This window comes from Engraulis encrasicolus, chromosome 5 (assembly GCF_034702125.1).
Source record: "Engraulis encrasicolus isolate BLACKSEA-1 chromosome 5, IST_EnEncr_1.0, whole genome shotgun sequence".
NCBI classification, from domain to species: Eukaryota; Metazoa; Chordata; class Actinopteri; order Clupeiformes; family Engraulidae; genus Engraulis; species Engraulis encrasicolus.
Window position 1 is genome coordinate 26830981 of NC_085861.1, and position 21044 is coordinate 26852024.

The window sequence follows — 21044 nt, forward strand, 5'->3', positions numbered from 1 at the left end:
CCTTTTCACTTTTTGACATCCTAATGATCAACAACTCCTCGGGCTAATGATTAGCATAATCAGCCAGGCCTGCGATGCGTTTATGTAGTTTGCCCTGTGATGCTACGTACGCCGTGATGAAGGAGTCAAAGACGTGTAGGTGGATAGGCTTTGCCTGCCTCTAATAGGCCGTAAATATTATATGGCCTGTCATGTATATTTTATTGCCTGTTTAGGCACTGCGGCGCTGTCTGCAGAATAGAAATGCCTTCTCGTGCTCGTCTGTGTGTGTGTGTGTGTGTGTGTGTGTGTGTGTGTGTGTGTGTGTGTGTGTGTGTGTGTGTGTGTGTGTGTGTGTGTGTGTGTGTGTGTGTGTGTGTGTGTGTGTGTATGCGTGCATGTGTGTGCATGTGTGGGTGTGTGTTTCCTTTAAAAAGGTGTGTGGCATAGAAGAAAAGAGTAGCTTACTGAGAACAAATGTATGTGAAATGTGTGTATGTGAGGTCTTTTGTTTGTGGTGCGAGATGTGTGTGCATGTGCATCTCTGGTACAGGTGTGTGGTGTGTGTGTTTATGTGTACTTCCGCCCTCCGCCAGTTTGTGTTTATTTTGTGAAGTGAGCGCTGTATATGTGAATTTGTGCACGTGTGTCCATGTGTGTGTGTGTGTGTGTGTGTGTGTGTGTGTGTGTGTGTGTCTGTGTCTGTGTCTGTGTCTGTGTCTGTGTGTTTCTGTGTGCATGCATGCGAGAGAGAGAGAGAGAGAGAGAGAGAGAGAGAGAGAGAGAGAGAGAGAGAGAGAGAGAGAGAGAGAGAGAGAGAGAGAGAGAGAGCGTAAGCCATTAGGCAAGGGCAGGTGTTACCACTGATACTCTGGCTCATTTCACTGCAAAAAACCCTCCCCAAATAGATCTGCTGCCAACCCCATTCCGAAATGAAAATTTCAACTTTTTCTTTCTTTCATAGTGTGTGCATGCTATGTGTGTGTCTGGGTGTGTGTGTGTGCGTGTGTGCACATTTTTATGTGTATATGTGAGTATGTGTTCGTGTCTTTCCGGTTACATTTGTGTTTGTATGTGTAAGAGAGAGGAGAGCGAAAAAAGCCGCGGGCAAAAATGTAAATTCAGAACTTTGGACAGCAGACAAAAATAGACTAGATCAGAAATGGAGAGAAAGAAATCTCCATACACACAAACATTGTATGAATACATGCAAACTATTATAGAGTGTATATATACATGTACAATGCACAATGGCCGCTGTCACCATACACAACATGCGGCTAAATTGTTATCTGTTAATTAGCATTAGCATGGTTGACCATTACTATGTCTGCTGGTGCCAAACCACAGGGCTTTAGCTTCATCTATGCTGGCACCATCATCTCAGATTTGCCATCCCATCACTCCATCTGGACACACAGCTACTCAGCCATCCTCTCCGCCGAGGCACACTCAATACACACGCATGCGAGCACACAGACACGCACACACACAAGCAGACACACACAAGCAGACACACGCTGACACACACATACACACACAGACACCCCTCTCACAAACGCGCACACACACACATCACTCACAAATGCACCCGCACACACACACACATAGACACAGACACACACAGACACATAGACACACGCACGTGCGCGCACACACACACACACACACGCACATACACACACACACACACACTACTTGCAGCTCAACTAAGCTCAAGCATTCTGTCTCCAGTTCCCCTGGGAGCCTGTTATGCATTGTCAGTCAGTTCTGCCCGGGACTCAAGCAGACACACTGAGCCCCTTGTGTGTGTGTTTTTTTATGTTTCTTAGCAGCTGTCTGTCAGGCCAATCGCACAGACACATATCTCTCCCTAACAAGACCTGCCAATTATTTCAAAACTGCTGGCCCAATTTTTATTTTATTTTTTATTTTTTTGTCATGATATTGTTTTCATTCTCTCCATGGCCTGTCAAATGTTCTGGCATGGACTTATTACACGATGCACTTTGAAATGTGTTTCATTTTAAAGTGAAATTGCAGAGGTTAATTATGGATGCATTTAGAACATTTTAATATTACATTTCATTATGCTGTTAATACACAGCGTTATCAATTTAGATGGCAATGACCAAGTCGTAGTGCATTACTAAAGGCCCTGGGTTATGTCATAATATGGTAGTACTATGGTAGTTAACCTTTCAATGACTATTACAGCGTACCAGTGGAGGTACAGTACGGCGTGCATTGTTGCTCTTTCCACTTTTACACTCCTGTTTGGGAGTGTCGTGTGTGTGTGTGTGTGTGTGTGTGTGTGTGTGTGTGTGTGTGTGTGTGTGTGTGTGTGTGTGTGTGTGTGTGTGTGTGTGTGTGTGTGTGTGTGTGTGTGTGTGTGTGTGTGCGTGCGTGCGTGCGTGCGTGCGCGCCTGTACAGTATGTGTATGTGGAGGTACGGGTGGCAGGGTTGAGGATTTGTGAGCAAAACTAACTGTACCTAAAATCATGTGTTCAAACGACAGCACTGTATTTCCGCACACAACAGACTGCTGACAACATCGAAGGCTGTGCCACTTCTAAAGCTTTGTCCTCTTGTTTCCCTAAAGTGCCTTGCGACCATCTGCCTGTACTTTCTGCAATAGTGAGTTCTCCGCCTCAGGTCAGACCTCCCCCAGAGTATCCCAAAAAAGTTCACAGAAAAACACCAGCTTTCGGTTTTACACAAGAAGGGTTTCCTGCAGATTTTTTTTTCCCTCAGTTCACATTGCTGCATACTGTATGCTTTATGACTCCCACACTGGGAATTTGTGGTGTCACATTCAGAAAATCACTGTCCTTTCATGATGTCATGCACGACTTCTTGTCCGTCTGTCATCGGATCACAAAAACAGCACAAAAATCCAAGCACAACAGTACCCAAGATGCTGAAAGGAACTGTCATTCCAGAGATGTAAAATTCAAAAATGTGACAGTTCAATCATGCTCATATACAATCAGTCTGTCAGAAGCTTCCATACCTATCCATATGCTTGTGATCTATAATGTGATATTATCGCATAGCAATCCATACTACAGTTCAGCATATGTGTGTGCCCAGGGGCGGATCTAGCCATATTGGGGCCCTAGGCGAAACAAAAACATGGGGCCCTCAAACGTCATTATATAGACAGAAAATTCAGTGTTTTGGTGCTATTCAAGTGCTTTGTTTCGTACAGATCTTTGATTACTTTACATAAGTGACACATTGAGATCAAGTCTGCTTTTTTGCTACCGCGACTTGTGTGACAGTTTGGGTCCCTATGGTGGACATATTTGGTCGGGGCCCTAGGCAATTACCTAGGTTTGTCTAATAGAAAGTTCGCCTCTGTATGTGCTAGAACCTGCCAGATGAAAGATCAGACATTTACCTGAAAAGTGTTTGAGCTCTTAAAGACCTATTTTTAAGTTTATGCTGATGTCTGCCAGAAACTCATGTGGCATTTCAAATAATATTAGATACGTCAGGTCTGCAAATGTAGTTTCAATTAATAGCTGAGATGAATGAGCTCTCTATTTTCACTCCAGACTTTCTCTTTGCGTTATGAGAGATTATTTTTAGACGTATTATTCTCTACTGTCATGGATCTACCGGTATTACTGCTATATGAAATGGATGTGTGTGTGTGTGTGTGTGTGTGTGTGTGTGTGTGTGTGTGTGTGTGTGTGTGTGTGTGTGTGTGTGTGTGTGTGTGTGTGTGTGTGTGTGTGTCTGTGTGTGTGTGTGTGTGTGTGTGTGTGTGTGTGTGTGTGTGTGTGTGTGTGTGTGTCTGTGTGTGTCTGTGTGTGTGTGTGTGTGTGTGTGTGTGTGTGTGCCTGTGTGTGTTTGTTAGTGAATCTGTCTGCCAACGTGTCTGTCGAGTGTCTGTCCATCAGACCGTATACAGACAGCTGGTTGCGTCCATGTCTATCGATCAACATGCACCTTCTTTGTCATACATAAATACTCTGTGATCATGCCTGCCATCCTTTTGTTTCTGCATTAAAGAAACTGTTGAAGGTGATAAGGTTAGACTTTTAGAGGGTAGCGCAACATATGCTGAAGGACGGCTTGTCTTTGTGTGAGATTACCGAAAGGATGTCTCTGTGGCTATTGGCTCTTTCTGTTCAGTGTGTGTGTGTGTGTGTGTGTGTGTGTGTGTGTGTGTGTGTGTGTGTGTGTGTGTGTGTGTGTGTGTGTGTGTGTGTGTGTGTGTGTGTGTGTGTGTGTGCTGGAGCACTACTTTACGTAATGGGTTGCCATTGGTGTGTGATTTCAAACAGTGTAGTAAAATCATGTTCAAGGAATACATCGCCTACCCTTCCTTCAAGAGTTTGCAGTTATGTGTTTGGAAATAGCCTTGGGGCTTAGGGGATCAGCTGTAGCACTACAGCAGAACTAAACAGCTGCCAAATTCTCAAGTCAAATGAACTTTAAAAACTTCAAACTGATTGATCTAGGATCAGGGGTGGAGCGATTGGGGTGGCAAAAGCAGGGAATTTGCCTCTGGGACCAGGGCCCTCCTGTATTGGAGGTATGGGCCCTATTATGACCTTGTCAGGCTGAGCCCTATGTCCAATTGATCCACCACTGTCTAGGATTTTGATGTTATTATTAATACCTGTTAGGATTATAATTGTTATTATTATAATTATTTTATGATTATAATTATTATTATACTGTAATACACATGATCAGGGCTATTGCTAGAAACTGTGGGCACTATGACTGAACCAGAGAGAGTAGAGAGAGAGAGGTTCCATTGGCCCATTGTTTCCGGGTTCTACAATTCCAAGGGGGAGGGGGCGAAATCCCCCTTTAGGCAGACCTAGGCAGACCTAAGGACTGTTCTATTCAATGCTAGGAGTATTATGACACGGCCCTTTAGGCAGACCGGAACCTGGTCATGTTAGGTGCCCATAGCAACCTATTGTGTTGGCATATCTCTATACTTAAAGAATCTCTGACTGAACACAGTTTTGGGAACAACGTTTCTTGAGCCCCCCATGAATTATCTCTATCTTCTGTATGCACCTGTCCTTCCCAGATGTCAGACTTTTGACATTCATTTGATTTTTATTAGTCCATTCTTTCCACTCATCAAGTATCTCTCCCTACTCAGCAACTCTACTCTATCCTTTTCATCATAATGTATCCTCACCTGAGACTCGAGCCATTTTGTACTTCATAACATGTTACATGTTATTTTTGGATATAACTTCATGTGTTTTGTCTTGGGTATCACTTCATATGATATGTTTTGGATAACACTTCACGTGTTATGTGTGAATGCTCATGCAAATGGTTTGCCTGGCTCTTGCCCAACCTGTAGTTACGCGCAGCTTCGTGAGCTACCAGGTCTGGGAGAGCACATGTTGGCTCCGCCTTCAGTAAGCATGGCTTTATCTATCATTCAGCCCGTCCTCGCCACCAACAAATACCTTCAAAATCCTTTTCTGTTGATCGCTGAAGCGTTATAGTCTATAATCTGTCCTGCAACTCCTCAATATGAGCTGCCATTGATATTGAAGCAATAAAAGTTCAGATTATTTTTTGATTGTAGAAATAGAATCCTGCTACACTCTTCCAGACCTCCTTGTGTGTTGGAACTCCACCAGGGGGCTCTAGAGCTACACACACACACACACACACACACAGAGGTCTGCTGAGAAGCAGGTTAACAAATGGTGTCCTTGGCATTTTTATCCATTGAGGATAAGACATGTTTACGTGGTGCAGTTTTACTACAGTAGCCTACTGTAGGTAGGCAGGATTCTTTTATCTGACACTCTAAACATTTACCTCTAAAATTGCTTGTGTGTGTGTGTGTGTGTGTGTGTGTGTGTGTGTGTGTGTGTGTGTGTGTGTGTGTGTGTGTGTGTGTGTGTGTGTGTGTGTGTGTGTGTGTGTGTGTGTGTGTGTGTGTGTGTATGTGTACGTGTGTGAGAGAGTTCTCCCAGCAGAGTAATCTATTTATAAAGACACAGTTTCCCCTCTCCTGATTAGACTCCCCTGCCAACTAGGGTTTAATATTTTTTCCCGAAAATGGCATGAATCAAATCCCGGGATCTGACGGCCCATTTCCCGGGAATCCCGGGTTTTTTTTTTTTTTTTTTTTTCAAATGTTTTGATCTAGTCATGTAGAGGCTATAATTCAACTGTTCCTCCCAAACTGGCATTTTGTATCAAGTTGTTACTGTTTGTATCATTATTGGGAGAAAGGAATTAAGATAAAGCTCTCCTATCCACCAACACAATAATAATGAAGTGTAAGATGATAGCCTGTTCGCAGCATGCAGCGCTTATCAATGACGGTGGATTGTTGGTGGAGCTCACGACTTTCACCTATAAGTTTGATGCAACAGTGGGTTGGCTATTTTCCATTAAGGAATTGTGTTTGAGGTTGTGCGCAAATCATGGCACATTGTCCTTCACCTGTGGATAGTATACACGTCTACCGCCAGCTTCATGAGAACAATGTTTCACTGTCGGCTACTGTGATAAGCGGTGGGAAATATAGCCTATACGATGTCATCTCAATAGTGGAGTTCCGTGCATGGGATTTCATCTGGGTCAGTCAGAAATGGCAGTTTGCTTTAGCGCCAGGAAGAGTGTTTTTTCAAACAAGAAAACTGGTTCATCATAGGCAGGTATGCATGGCTAAACTGACTTTACCGTTTGCCCAAGTGCTATCGTTTTCCTCTGGTAATTGGGCGCGGGCACACGTGTTGCATTATGGGATATCGGATCCATGTTTCGTGCCTTACCGCTAGTAAACAAAGGCAGACGCGAAACAAAGACCGAGGAAGAAACACGATTTTACTGAGAGAGAAACATGCTAAAATGCAAGAAAGGATGTGGAATATATAAGGACACGTTGCAGAAAGAAGCCAGAGATCGGTATATGGAGAAGATTGGCCTTATAAATGGACTGGATCCGTATGAAGTCCCTAGTAAGGAATGAAGTTGCCTTACTGCCTAAGTTCACCCTTTCGGATATCATTGCTTATCTAGTCTGCTCTGCTGTGTCAGTGCTCATACTCTGAACGAGTTTAAGTGTTACAAGTCAGTAGAAGCCTTCAAACAAGTGAACGCTGGACATCTGAGTGGTATGGAGGTCATTAAACAGGAGGAGAATGTCGTGGTCAGAGCAGAGGTAAGCTAAAATCTGTTTCTACTGCTGTACAGCTGCAACACGTGTTTTCAAGTGTTCTAAACGGTATTTAAGGCAGTGATCTGACTAGATGTAATGTAAACATTCAGTGGTTGTCATGCACGTCCTAAGATATACAAAGAAACAGTATATTGTACATATTATTACAAAAATAAACACAGCAGTAGGCTATCAGGCATTGATGTTAACTTTTGCTCACAGGCTAGTAGTTTTTATGGTAATGGTGGTCAATCTACTAGTGGGTAGCAGTCCTGCATAGAGTGAAACTTTGTCATTGTTATGAAAGTGAACAATGCCTATCCATTTTTTTGTTTCCTTAGGTCATGCACTCCCAGCGCGTAAACGACCCTCCGCTGAAACAGTGGATCATCATAACTGGCAGCTGGGAGGTCAGCTGTGCCCACTGTACCTGTATGGCTGGCATTGCGGAGTCCTGTACGCATGTTGGGGCTCTGCTGTTCGCAATAGTCAACTTACCGCAAACGAGAGGCAAAGACTGTGACAGCACTATGCAACTCAAACAAGGCCACAGGTATTACGCACAGGTGCAGACACAGATCTTTGTGACAGGTTCCTCTTACTGTGACTTTGTAGTGTGGACACTGAAAGATCTGGTCGTGGTCAGAGTTGTGCCAGATGTTGTGCCAGATGTTGGCACAGGAATTTTTCCGCAAGGTTTCCCTCCCTGAGCTCATCTGCCGGTACTACTGTACACCCGAGACCCCTCTACACCACAGCGCACCAGAGTTTTTACTGTGAAATCAAAGAACAGCAAAGCAGCCACAGCACCAGCACCAAAGCAGCAGTGGAAAACAGTGAGGAACCCAAAATCAGCAAGGAATGAGACCAACAAAGAATATGTGTGGTGTGTGTACAGAGTGCCTGAGGAGCTAGACACCATGGTTTGCTGTGATAACAGCAGCTGTACGACGCAGTGGTTCCACCTCACCTGTGTTGGACTTGATGCGGCCACTGCAGAAGAGAAGGCATGGTATTGTGATGCTTGCCTCTAATCACAAGGTGGTAGTTTTGCAGAGGTATTCCTGCACTGCACTGAAGTTCTGCACAATTTCCTTTTTTCTTTTTTGAATATTTATTTTTTTTGTATACGGTCTGTTAAGATAATGTGTCATTTAATATAATTTGCCCCCCCCCCTTTATAGTACTCAGGTGTTCTGAAGTTGAACTACTACTGTTAAGATATTGCAATAATTTCCTTTGTCCCCCCCTCCCCACCATTACATTAATATTTTGCCTTGTACTTTTTCAAATGCACCGTTTTGTGCTCTCAGGTTCTCAAGTTGCACTGTGAATTTATGTCAACACTACTGTTAAGATATTTCAATACAATTACAACATTTTTACTTACTGTACTTACAGATCTCAGGTTATCACTAGTTGCACTTTCAGTATTTACAGTGATTCAAAACGACATACTTGAAATTACTTTTGTCATTACTTTACTTGTGAATAAAATTATACACACTTGAGTCTCAAAGCACATTTATTTCAGTCAACTTCAGCTTTGCACAACACTCCTGCTCATGATGGTCAGAGTACAACATACAGACACAATCTTGTCAAGGAATGTTTTTTCTTCACCTTCACATGGCAACACCATGTTGATGGGCACTTTTGCAGACAAAATTGTGTATTTGTTTCAGACAGTTCCAATCACCCTTTCCACGTGAATTCGGAGATGAGCAATTGTCCTTGTGTTTTCCACATCTCTTGCTTCCAATTGACAGTGTCCTCTTGTGAAGGCGGGGATCTTTACCTCAGCACACACCGGCCCCTGGTCAGCTTCATCCTCTAGGCCTGCAGGTGCTGATGCTGATGCTCCCCCAGTTGTCTCCACTGTGGATCAGATACAGATTTTATTAGCCCAATGTGTCATGCAAATACAATGCCCATGCAAAAGGGACAAAACATATCTTAACAAGGCTGATGAGCAGAATCAAAACCACTCGCCGAAGAGTCAAAATAATCATTGTTTTGAAACACTTAACATTTCATTGGACAGACATAGATTTAAGAGATGCACCCAATCTAGATGGAGAAAAGACATTAGAGCCTTAGAGCCCTCGTTGTTTTTAATTTTGTCAAAGGTATGTAAGGCTTACCTGGTGTAACAAGGGGTGTCTCATCCATCGACGCTATGCTCTCAGTCCTTCGTCGTTTTCTTTGTTCCTGTCTCATAGCGAGAAGTCTCGGTGGTGGTGGTGACTGTCTTGGTCGTGTACCCCAAGTGCAGTGATGGTGCCCAATCCGGATGGGAGGTGTTCATTTCATTTGCTGGTGTACCTAGTGAAACAACCAGTGTTATTACTATGCTGTGCAGCTTACTAATACGTATGTAGCAGAAAATAAGAGTGTTGTAGAAAGGGAAATCGGGTGCTACACAGTCCTCTGATGAAGACGCATATCGAAATCTTACTGATAGTAGGCCTACTGGTAAAATAAACAATAGGAAAGACAACCGTGTGGCACCAGATACCTTTCCACTTATGATGTAGCCCTGCTCTAAATGCACCTGGTTTATCATTTAAAAGCATGGAGTGCACATTTACTTTGTTTAAAAAGGGTGTTGTTGTGTTTCAATGGACCTGGCTAGCTATGCCAGCTACAGTAGGCTGTAGATTAGCCAACAGTGGTTGATGAAAGAAACAGTGCATTTAACGAAAACTATTTCACTTACCAAAATGAAAATGCAGAGAGCACACTCGTCAGGATTGAGTGGAAAGTTATTTTTGGTCGTCTTACAGCAGCGACCCATGCTAGCCGACGACACTTTGTTATGTCCGAGACTTGGTCACCATGGTGCTGCCTCCAAGAAGGAAATGAGTAGAAAGATAATCCAATTCCCCCTTTCCTATGGTGGCTTGCGCTATTGCACCCCACGACACAACGATGGACAATAGTGGCAAAGAAAAGTGAGCAGCAAGATAGTTAAAAATCACAATTAAGTAGCAAGACCAGGCGAGACTACGTCCTGCGCTGCGCTGGAAAACAATGGGGAAAAGGGACGTCTATGCACTAAACATGGCAGATCCAGCGCGGTGACGTCATATGCCCGTTCCCAATAGCACCGGGCGTCACTACAGTTAGGTGACCTCGCGCGCATAATAAACCCATTAAAATATAGGCATAGACTTCAGTGTCTTTCAGAGCAATATGAACCAATCAGCTCGGCTTTGCAACTAAACAAAATACTTTCCTGATGTCTACTTAACTAAAATAAGCTGCATTTTGTCTAATATTTGGAGACATCGCCTTGCCCTTTCTGCAGAGCGATTTTGGGAAGCGCCTCTCTCTCGTTCTCTCTCTAGTTCTCTCGCTCACACACAAAGCGACGCTTGCACTCTTCGCAAGACATATGTCACTTGACTCATCTTGTTGGATAGACCAGCCAAACTTGCAAGCTAGATAGCCAATAGTTTCGATTGTGCTGCTTGGGGAGGAGGCAAAATTGGTACAATTTAGGCTGTATGAAAGCATAAGTTAACTTTCACGTTGTGCGATGGATGGAGACAAGTTTGGAATCGCTCCCTCTCTCACCCTCTCTCGCTCACACGCACACGCGCGACGTAATTCTCTGCACTCTTCGCAAGACACTTGACTCGTCTTATTGGATACCATCCAAACTTGTAAGCTAGATAGCCAATAGTTTCGATTGTGCTGCTTGGACTGGATGTATTTAAACTGTTAAAATTTAGGCTGCATTAAAGCATCCACACGTTTCAACTTTCACGTTGTGCGATGGGTGGAGATAAATTGGGAATTGCTATAAGTTAGAGATTTTTTTTAAACATGGGCTGGCAAGATGTAAATTACCTGCACTGCTTGAAAAAGACGATCGACTATGTGCCTCAGGCATCTTAAATACTAAAAACTAATAGGCGGATGGCGGGCGGATTCGGTTTTGGAAATTGGAGAAAAAACATTAGGGCGGGTGGATTAGAAATTCTGAGAAGCGGTTGCGGATGAAATAATACGTCAACCGCGCACCTCAGACATTGCTGATATGGGCCTGTACTGCTGCTGCTTAAATGAGCCTGAAGTGTTACCGCTGCTAGATGGCACTGTTGCTTATGTTGCTGGGACAACAAATAGACACGCACTTAATTTTTTTTCCCGGTTTCCCGTCATGGCTTTCCCGGGAAACGGGAAATTGTTTTGTCAAGTCAAGTCAAGTCAAGTCAAGTTTATTGTCAATTTCTTTACATGCACTGGTCATACAAAGAATTTGAAATTGCGTTTCTTGCTCTCCCATGCAGACATAGACTAATCTAGGTAAGGACATAGACAGTATAGACATAGACAGTACTCATACATTGACATAGACAGTATGGACGTAGACATTGCTCATACAGACATTTAAAGTGCAAGACTGGACAACAGAAGACTTGTAGAGAACATACATTAAGAGGAGGTATTTTGTTGTTCTTTTTCTAAAAGTCCTTTATAGCGTTCTGACATAGTAATAGTAGCATTTGAAGAAATAAATAATTAAAAAAGGTTTTTATTAAATACACCAGCAGCAGTATGTGTGTGTGTGTGTGTTTGTATGTGTTTTGTGTGCGTGTGCGTGTGTGTGTGTGTGTGTGTGTGTGTGTGTGTGTGTGTGTGTGTGTGTGTTTAGTGCAGGTAGAAAGTGCGGTGTGCGTCTGTGTGTGTGTACCTGTGTATGTGTGTGTGTGTGTGTGTGTATGTGTGTGAGTATGAGTTGTGTGTCAGTGTGTGTATGTATGTTTTGATCAGATTTCCCGGGAATCCCGGGTCCCGGGATTAGACCCTACTGCCAACTACGCACGCACATACTCACACACATACACACACACACACACACACACACACACACACACACACACACACACACACACACACACACACACACACACACACACACACACACACACACACACACACAGAGATGTTGACCATGACAATACTTCACAGTATCGAGAATATGCCTGGCTCATAATAGCCTACATAACATTAAAAAGTACCCAAAGATTTTGCATTTCAAGAGTCTTTTCTCGAGTTTTTGGGAAAACACGGGTGAAAATAAGCATGCGAAAAGTCTTGAGGAAATGATTGTCAATCACCATTTGTTCAAACATTTTTAGATTACTTAATTTTTCTTATTTTTAACTGATTTTGTTCCTCGGCTTGTTCCTCATTTTATACTCAGGCTTTATGGACTTTTTGTTATTCACTGAGTACATGTTAAGAACTCTGATTCTGACTCTAAGCAACGGAATTTGTGAAAGTGTGGTATTACATACATATTTTCGCATTTTTACTGACTTGACTTTTTTTTTGGAAATAATGGTCACTGAAACACACACACACACACACACACACACACACACTGGTGGTAATCAATTCCGTACACTGTAGGAGCTCCTCATACCTCTGCACACAGTACTGTAGTAATGTAGTGCTGCTTATTATCATGTGCACAGGGAAGCCAACAGAAGGGACAAAGGAGTCAGTTGTCCCAGGCCCAGGGAGTGAGGGGGGCCAAGATCAAATTACATTGATTGTATTGGGCAGGGCCGGTTTTTAGCATAGGCCGGCTAGGCGGTCGCCTAGAGCGCCATGTGAAGAAGGGGCGCCGAAATGGCGCTCTCCTATGCGTAATTTTGCGATATGAAGTTTTTTTATGAAGTCGCAATCAACAAAGAGTGGCGAAAGCGCTCCTCACGGCAAAGCGCCCCTCAGCCAATAGTAATATCTCTTCCAACTGTCTCTGGGAAGTCTGTGAACCAATAAACAGACAGTTCAGAGAAAGGGGGCGGGACGAGTGACAGCGTGCGGTCTATTTTGAATTTGGAGACTCACTCGAGAGACAGAGGGGGCAAGCGCAAACAGTAGTGCTGCTCTGCTGGATGGAGATTATTATGTTCTCATTAAACCACTCATTGCATGATGCAGGAGTTTCAGAGGGTGTTTTGGAACTATGTGATTTAATCAGCAACCGTTTGTGATTATGGAAAGCCTAATAGTTATGAGGTTACTATTTGGAATTAGAGAGAAAAAGAGCTTTGTTTTTGATCAGAGAAATCGCTAGTTAGCATGCTAACATTAGCCAAGTATGCCAAGCAATGAAATCCAGTAAAGTAGCTGTTATTAGCCTACTCACTACTCACTAACACCCACCTGATATCATAATACTTGCTTAGGTTGACAAGCAATGTAAAGTAAGACTGGTGCAATGTTTAAAACAATTTTAGCTGCCATATCTCCTTCCATCCACATGAATTACCTGCTTGCTGTAAGCTTAAAAAAACATTAATTTCCAGACCAGAATGACATAGCCTACATTAATCATGTAACAGAACCATGCACAGCAGACAAGTGAGGCTATTTACTATATTTTGTATATTATGAAATTCAATAGCGTGACAGCTCTTCTCCCTTTCTCTCACCCTGTCCCTCCAAACACATAGATAGCCCCCTTCTCATTCTCCTACTCACAAATGCACCACTATTTCCAGTCCAGAAATGAAATTGGTTTGGAAGACAGCACAAATGTGTAGCTTATTAAAATTGTTATGCTGCCATGCTTTGTGATGCTGTAGATAGTGTAGATCAATGCAGACCTCCTTGGTAGGCGTATTGTCTACACATGCATTTTACATGCAAATGTACTGTATCACTCTCCTGGCATTTCAATTTCACGTTACAATTCAAACACATTGATAACCTCCCTCTCATCTGGGGTTGGGGGCCCCACCACCATCACATCCAACACACCACACAGTGAAGCTACTTTCATGCGACTCAATGTGATGTGTTGGTCGCCTGTCAAAAAGAACCACAAATCCATTTGATGAAAAACGGTTATTGTTCTTGATGCTATTTAGTTAAGCTTACTAAGGATATTAGTCTTGTGTTCTGTGAGGTATAAGAAAGATTTTTTTTTTCTTTCAAAGGTAGGGGGGGGGTGTGGGGCGCCAGAAATCAAACTCGCCTAGGGCACCAAATAAGCCAGAACCAGCCCTGGTATTGGGAAGGGGGGCCCTTTCAGATGACTTTGTCCCAGGCCCGGCAAAAAGGCATCAGCGACTCTGCATGTGCATCCAGGCTGTGTAGGCTGGGTCAGCTGACTGCCTGGCAGGCTAGCAGGCTCCAGGGGCCCCTCCAGAGGAGTGCTGACAGTGGCAGGGGTCCCTCCCTCCTGTGGTGGTCGTGGGAGCGGACCTGTCAATAACTCCCTCCGTCCCCCCTCCCCATCCTCCATCCCAGCCCCCATCACTGCTCGCGGGTGCCTCTGAAGACTGTCGATTAGGGCTTTGAAGTGTCACAATCAGCTTATAATGATGTGAGAGGGAGGGGTTGCCTGTCTGAAGCACCTTTACAGTGCTCTATACATTAGTATGGGTCTCGTTAGAGATGTGTTTTCTCTGCATGCACACAGCAGCGTAATTGGGCTCTGAATACTGTGATAATGGTATGGCACATATTGCACAGTGTGCTGTGGTCCATTATATACTATGTAATGATCAGGAAATTTAGTATGAACAAGAAAACTTGAATAATGCAGAATGTGAAATGTTTTGCAGTAGTAGATGTTGGATGGTAGTTGCGATTGGTTGACTCGGTCATCCCCTGAGATGTAAAGTGCTATTACACGATAACAGAGTATATGACATGTTTTGCTTTCAGAAAAGGTGTTTTTCCACATACAACACAGCTGTGCTGTGCTGTGCCGTGTCGGCTCGCTTCAGCCGGGCCGGCCGGCTGGTTTTCTTGCTGAGTCAAGCTGTGTCATGCCCAATCGAAAAGCAACAAGTGGCGACGGAGTCATCAAAGAACCCATGACCCTAAAGAAAAAAAAATTTGACGCAAAGAACAATGTTTCCTTTATAACATTACTACATTTCAAGTGTCACCTGCTTATAATATAAAGATATGTCTTCATAATTATTGAAATTAATATTTTGTATTGCAAAATTTTGTACATTCCAAGAATGACTCGAGGAACATACCAAATGATTGACAAAAACTGCAATACCAACCTGAGTTCTTCCCCCACCTCACACTTTAACTTTGATGCTAGTTCAACGAGAGGGAATTAAAAGTAAACCAGGTAGCCAGGCCCGCCGACAGGGGGGGGGGGGACAAAAGGGCTTTTTGTCCCGGGCCCTGGACTAGGGGGGCCCATAACTGGGCCCCCATGACGTTGGGATTAATTATTATATGGTCACTTCAAAAATGTGTTGATTTAGGGAAGAAAGGTGCTTTATTTGCATTCAAACAATGACTTGTAGATATTTGCCTTCATTGCCCTTGAAAAAAACGGCCAATAACCCCCTATCACCCCTATTCCAAAATGGTTTGGTCTTTCTAGAAAAAAAGACGACATCATTCGATAAGCGGTCAGTGCGCGAGCCAATTAGTCAACAACATGCACAAGTCAGGAGCGCTGAAAAGGAAAGAAAGGCGAAAAAGAGATGAAGAAGCCAAAAGCCTGAGGGGTTCTTTACATAAATATTTCAGAAAAGACTCGGGTGATGCAGCAGGTAGGCCTACCAGTAAAAGCAGCTGTGCAGCAGATCCAGGTAAGACACGGCAAACTTTTTCCAGTCCCGTCGTCAAGTAGCTGACACAGGAGGCCGTGAGCAAGACACACGGAGATCAATCAGACAGAGAGGGGGCACTGAATAATTTGATTACCACAACGGCTTAATTACACTGTGTTGCTTACGCCTATATCTAATAGAATCTATGAATATGCGCAATAGCCTACTCCGCAAATATGTTTCCAAATCAAATGTTTCAGGCAGGGACGCGCACACGGATGAACACAATAGAAAACGGACATTGTATTATTTCCTAACCAGAACAGCTTAATAACATTGTGCTTCAAATCTGACTGTCAGTTAAGAATAAAATGCATATGAGCCCACACAATCATACCAGAGATTCTAGGAGTAGCCTATTATAATCTCTGGTTGTGTGGGATAATGCCTCGGGCGCACGTTTGCCAGGAGAAGGACAACCAACTTTTTAAACAGCGCTATGCAACGCTATTGCTAAATCTCCCCTTAGCACAGATGCTAACACATTATCAACCTGTTAACTTTGTGAGGAGAAATACAGTGTAGATTCGTTGTGCATAGTTTTCTGTAAATTGACATATTCCTGTGATAGGCTACTCCTGCTGTGAGAGGCTTTGATGAGGGAGGGAGCACAGCAGCACACTCTGTGTGTTCCTGTTCACTTGCTCTCTGTCACGTCACTTGAGGTCAGTTTAGCAAACGGTGACACCTTCTCAGTCATAGTTTTGATGTGCAAGCCTTCAAATTGCCAAATTACACTCAAGCTACACTTCTGTTATTAATAGGAATGAGAATCCTATCTATTTTGTTTCATTAAAAAAATATAGGCTGGACTGCATGGATAGAACAATGTGTTTTCATAATGGTAAAATTCTTTAGGCTTTTTTTTGCGCGGGGGGGGGTGTTGGTGTCGGTAGAAGGGGGGCCCAATCAGAGATTTTTGTCCCGGGCCCAGCCAAAGCTGTCAGCGGCCCTGCAGGTAGCTTTTAGCATAGGTTTCATTTTAAATGAATGTAATACCTACCTGCTATGAGTATCTTTCTACCAGGTAGGCTATGTAGCTTCTTTTTCTTCTTGTTCTTCAAACTTCTTCATCACTGTTTCAACATGGCCCCCAGGATGCCCTCGTGTCAGGCAGAGCCACGTCTCCTGATCCACACAGAAACATGATCACACACACACACACACACACACACACACACACACACACACACACACACACACACACTTATGGGCGCTTCCTCTTCATGCACGGTTTGATTAATAGATTAATTTCGGGCTAACATGGTCCTGCACGTTGTTTTGTCTCTGGTGGGAGCGGATGGGGCGATGGCGTCGTAGCCTTGATTAATGGACGAGAGCATGCAAATGATAATCCAATCCGCACTTCTGGAATTTCACGACCTACTTTCCTGCACTAGTTTAACAATCTAGTGTATTTTTTCCGTCCTGGACCAAACCCCCACCACACACACGCACACACACTGGCAATCCCGGTAATAGACTAACGTCAGGGAAGGAAGAGCAGAGTAATTCCCCTGGCTGGACTTGTTTGCTGGGCTTATGTTATAAGCGCTCCAACAGATCGCAGCACGTTCCCAATGGCAGAGGACTATATGAATAAGAAGCAGAAGCAGAAGAGAAGGAAGGAGAGAGAGAGAGAGAGAGAGAGAGAGAGAGAGTGAGTGGGAGAGCGAGAGAGAGAGAGAGAGACAGACAGACAGTGAGAGAGCGAGAGAGAGAGAGAGAGAGAGAGAGAGAGAGATGAGGGAGAGAGAGAGTGAGAGAGAGACAGTGAGAGAGAGAAAGAGACAGACAGACAGTGAGAGAGAGAGAGAGAGAGAGAGAGAGAGAGAGAGAGAGAGAGAGAGAGAGAGAGAGAGAGAAGGAGAGTCCCTGTGGTCCCGCGCTGTTTGGGCCAGGCTGGATAATGAGAAGCAATTAGTCTGCCGTTTAACTACAGGGAAAAACACACAGTATACAGTATACAGTATACAGCATAGCCTCCATTGCCATCAGCTTTGCTTCTCCATGGCGTATTTTTGACATTTGTGGGGGCTTTTGAAGGTGCACTGTGTGGGATTGTGGCCAAAGTAGGTATTGCAACTATGCTGCTCATTGCAAGAATGCTGCCAATTGGCAAATTGCATCGTTTCATGAATGTTTACTCAATAATAAATTGATATTCATTCGTATGACCACATTACAGTAAGTTTTCCAGCTTAAAAGGTCTATTTCTGGAAATTCAAGATGGTGGACATGGGGAGGATCCACCTTTTCGTGTATGAACACTGCAATTTTCCTAGTGATATTGAATTCTGAGAATTTGATGGTAAGTATTTGTGAAAAAGGTAACATTTGTGAATGTGCAGCATGAGTTCTGGAAATAAGCTACTAAAGATATTACACAGTGCACCTTTAAGCTTTTATTCCGACAGGACGTATGTGAGAGGAACAGAGTGGGCAAGAGAGAGATATTATGTAGATAATCGTAGATATTGTTAAGCCATCTGAACCAACTATCTAGCATCTTTATCTTGACAAAAAGACTTGTAGTTTTTTAAAAAAAAAGTTCTTGTCAAAGTACTTGTCTCAGTCTGTGCAGTGTTAAACCTCATACATGGCACATCAATGATGGTGGCGCATAATGTTTTAAAGGCTCATCTCAATGTATACGTCCATGCAAAGTTACTGTTGCTGCCTTTATGAAAGTGAAAGTGAAAGCCCATCTGGGAAACTCCCTTTGTCATGGTGACACAGCACTCCACAGCACACAGTGTTCACTGCACACAACAACATTTCATTTATGCCTCACCTGTGCAAGGCAGCAGCCCAGAACAGCGCCCCAAGGGAGCAGTGGAGCAGGACGGTGCCATGTTCAGGGTACCTCAGTCACGGAGGAGGATGTAGACAGTACTGGTTAATTACTCCCCCCACCAGCCTGGCGGGTCAGGAGTCAAACGTTTGAGCAACAGTCTGACACACTTACCCAAGACTGCCCTAACCGCTTACCATGGCTGCCCTTAATTATAAACCGATGACCACCTCCACCAAAATCGTGTTGCGAGTTCATTTTAGTTTCAATGATTGTTGTCACTGATGTCTGACCTGTAGGCCCAAGCATTTCTCTGTAGCACATATCACTGATACAGTCACTAAATCTAAGTATTTGTCTCAGTTTGTGTTTGTTTTGTTGAACACTCAAGTCATATAAATGAAATGATATGCAAATGTATGAAAAGTAATCAAAACAATGGCAGAGCGGTTGCAACATCTGGTTTCTCCACTTGAGTTATTTTCCTGTCAGACCGACAGACTTTGTCACCCCACTCTCCCTAAAATGTAAAAAAGCCATATTGCTAGAATGCTTTTTTTCCACTTTATTATTTCCCTCGACTGAATGTCTGATGAAAGTTGGCTGAAGACTTCATATTACCACATCGTGCAGTACTTGGCTCTCCCAGAAATCGCTGCATGTTTGCGTTAGTGCCTGGCAACAAAAGCTCTTCTGTAAGTAGGCCCCACTACAGATTACCATTTTTTACCCTTCAGAATCACACGTCTCTTAGCCCATGTTTCATGTGGCGACTTCAAACTGGGATATTTCTGTGTGTGTGTGTGTGTGTGTGTGTGTGTGTGTGTGTGTGTGTGTGTGTGTGTGTGTGTGTGTGTCTGTGTGTGTGTCTGTGTGCGTGTGCGTGTGCGTGTGCGTGTGTGTGGTGAGGGAGAGAAAGACAGATGGTGACTGCTTCTCCACCTCATTACCATATCAATTATGTGTGTGTAGCCGGCGATAATACCAAGTTTAAAGAATGGCGATGCTGCCACTGCCAGTCGTTGAATATTCGCAAAGGCTGATGCAATTAAAACGAAGGCCGCCGACTGCCGAGGGCAAGAACTAACCTTGGCCGCCACGACCCCTTGACCCCTAGCTGAATTAACCAATCAAGCGAGCCCTTCACTTTGGTGCCGGAGGTCATGATCACGGCATACTGCTGTGGATGTTGGTCTCTGCTCACTGGTCGACAGAGCAAAAGCTCAAGCCCCTCCACACACACAGAGATGCAGATGAGGAGGTGTGTGTGTGAGTGTGTGTGTGTGTGTGTGTGTGTGTGTGTGTGTGTGTGTGTGTGTGTGAGAGAGAGAGAGAGAGAGAGAGAGAGAGAGAGAGGGAGAGAGAGAGAGAGAGAGAGAGAGAGAGAGAGAGAGAGAGAGAGAGAGAGATATTTGTGTGTGCGTGCATGCAGCCATGCAGCATCTGAAAAGGAAACAATCAATTTGGTTCTGTACGGCAGGACTGACCTTAAGGTGTGCATCTCAACTTGCCTCGACCATTAAATTACATTACATTAGGAAGGAGCTTTTGTTATTTTTACATTGCACTTGGCTGACGCTTTTATCCAAAGCAACTTACAGTTATTTACAAGGAATTGGTCATATTCCCTTGGTGCCTTCAAGGGCACTTCAGCCATGGATGAAGGTGTGACAGGTAAGGGTGGGATTTGAACTTGCAACCCTCTGATTTTAAGACCACCTACCTAACCATTAGACCACGGTTGCCGATAAATCCAAAGCAACGAAACTTTCAATCGACGACATAATCATAGCATACAGCAGATGCAAAGTGAACAGGAAATATACAGAGCAAAAGCCAATACGTGCAAATTCCAAGCAGGGGTCCGTATCTCGAAAGCGTCTTTGCTAACGACGGTAGCAACGTCCTTCGTAAGAGCGACTCAACTCTCTCTCCACAGCGACGCTCACCACTAAATCAAAGGGAATGGTAAGACAGTCTTAAGACGGTTAGCAACGACAAGAATCGAGAAACGGACCCCTGGTTGGTGTTAAAGTATGTTAGCACAGGGCTAAGTAGAGTACACACACAAACCCACACACATTTTTTTACAGCACTATCCGGCACAAACATAGCACAAACAATCTGCAGTGTTATTTCTGCATTTTTGGTCTGGGGGGGGGTGCAATTTCACACAGGTACACAAACCTTCACACACCAGAACCCAAGCGCACATTATGCCTGGGGGTCTACCCCGGGTATGGGCCAGCACAAGCATCAGTGCAGTAAATAGTCACGAAAGAGAAGAGTCTTTACTTTCTTCATGACGCTTGAAATGTTTGAAATATTTGAAATGTTTGAAATGATCACTCTCTTACCATTTACTGTAGTCACCAACATGTCATTCTTCCTTTCTGAAAATGTGGCGCGGTGATTCAGGATGTGAATTATGGATGATGCTGTACACATATTAAACATTCATTTGACAAATGGCTGTGCATCCTCAAAGCCCCG

The 21044-nt window shown here is 43.8% G+C and overlaps 1 long non-coding RNA gene across 1 annotated transcript; it reads right to left on the reverse strand.

Annotated features, from left to right (window-relative positions):
- Nucleotides 1-8652: 8652 nt before the first annotated feature.
- Nucleotides 8653-10062, reverse strand: LOC134448438 (uncharacterized). The gene is made up of 3 exons (XR_010034765.1): nt 9865-10062; nt 9290-9470; nt 8653-9023 (listed from the first exon to the last, which is right to left on the reverse strand). It is a non-coding gene; the product is annotated as an uncharacterized LOC134448438 (long non-coding RNA).
- Nucleotides 10063-21044: the final 10982 nt, after the last annotated feature.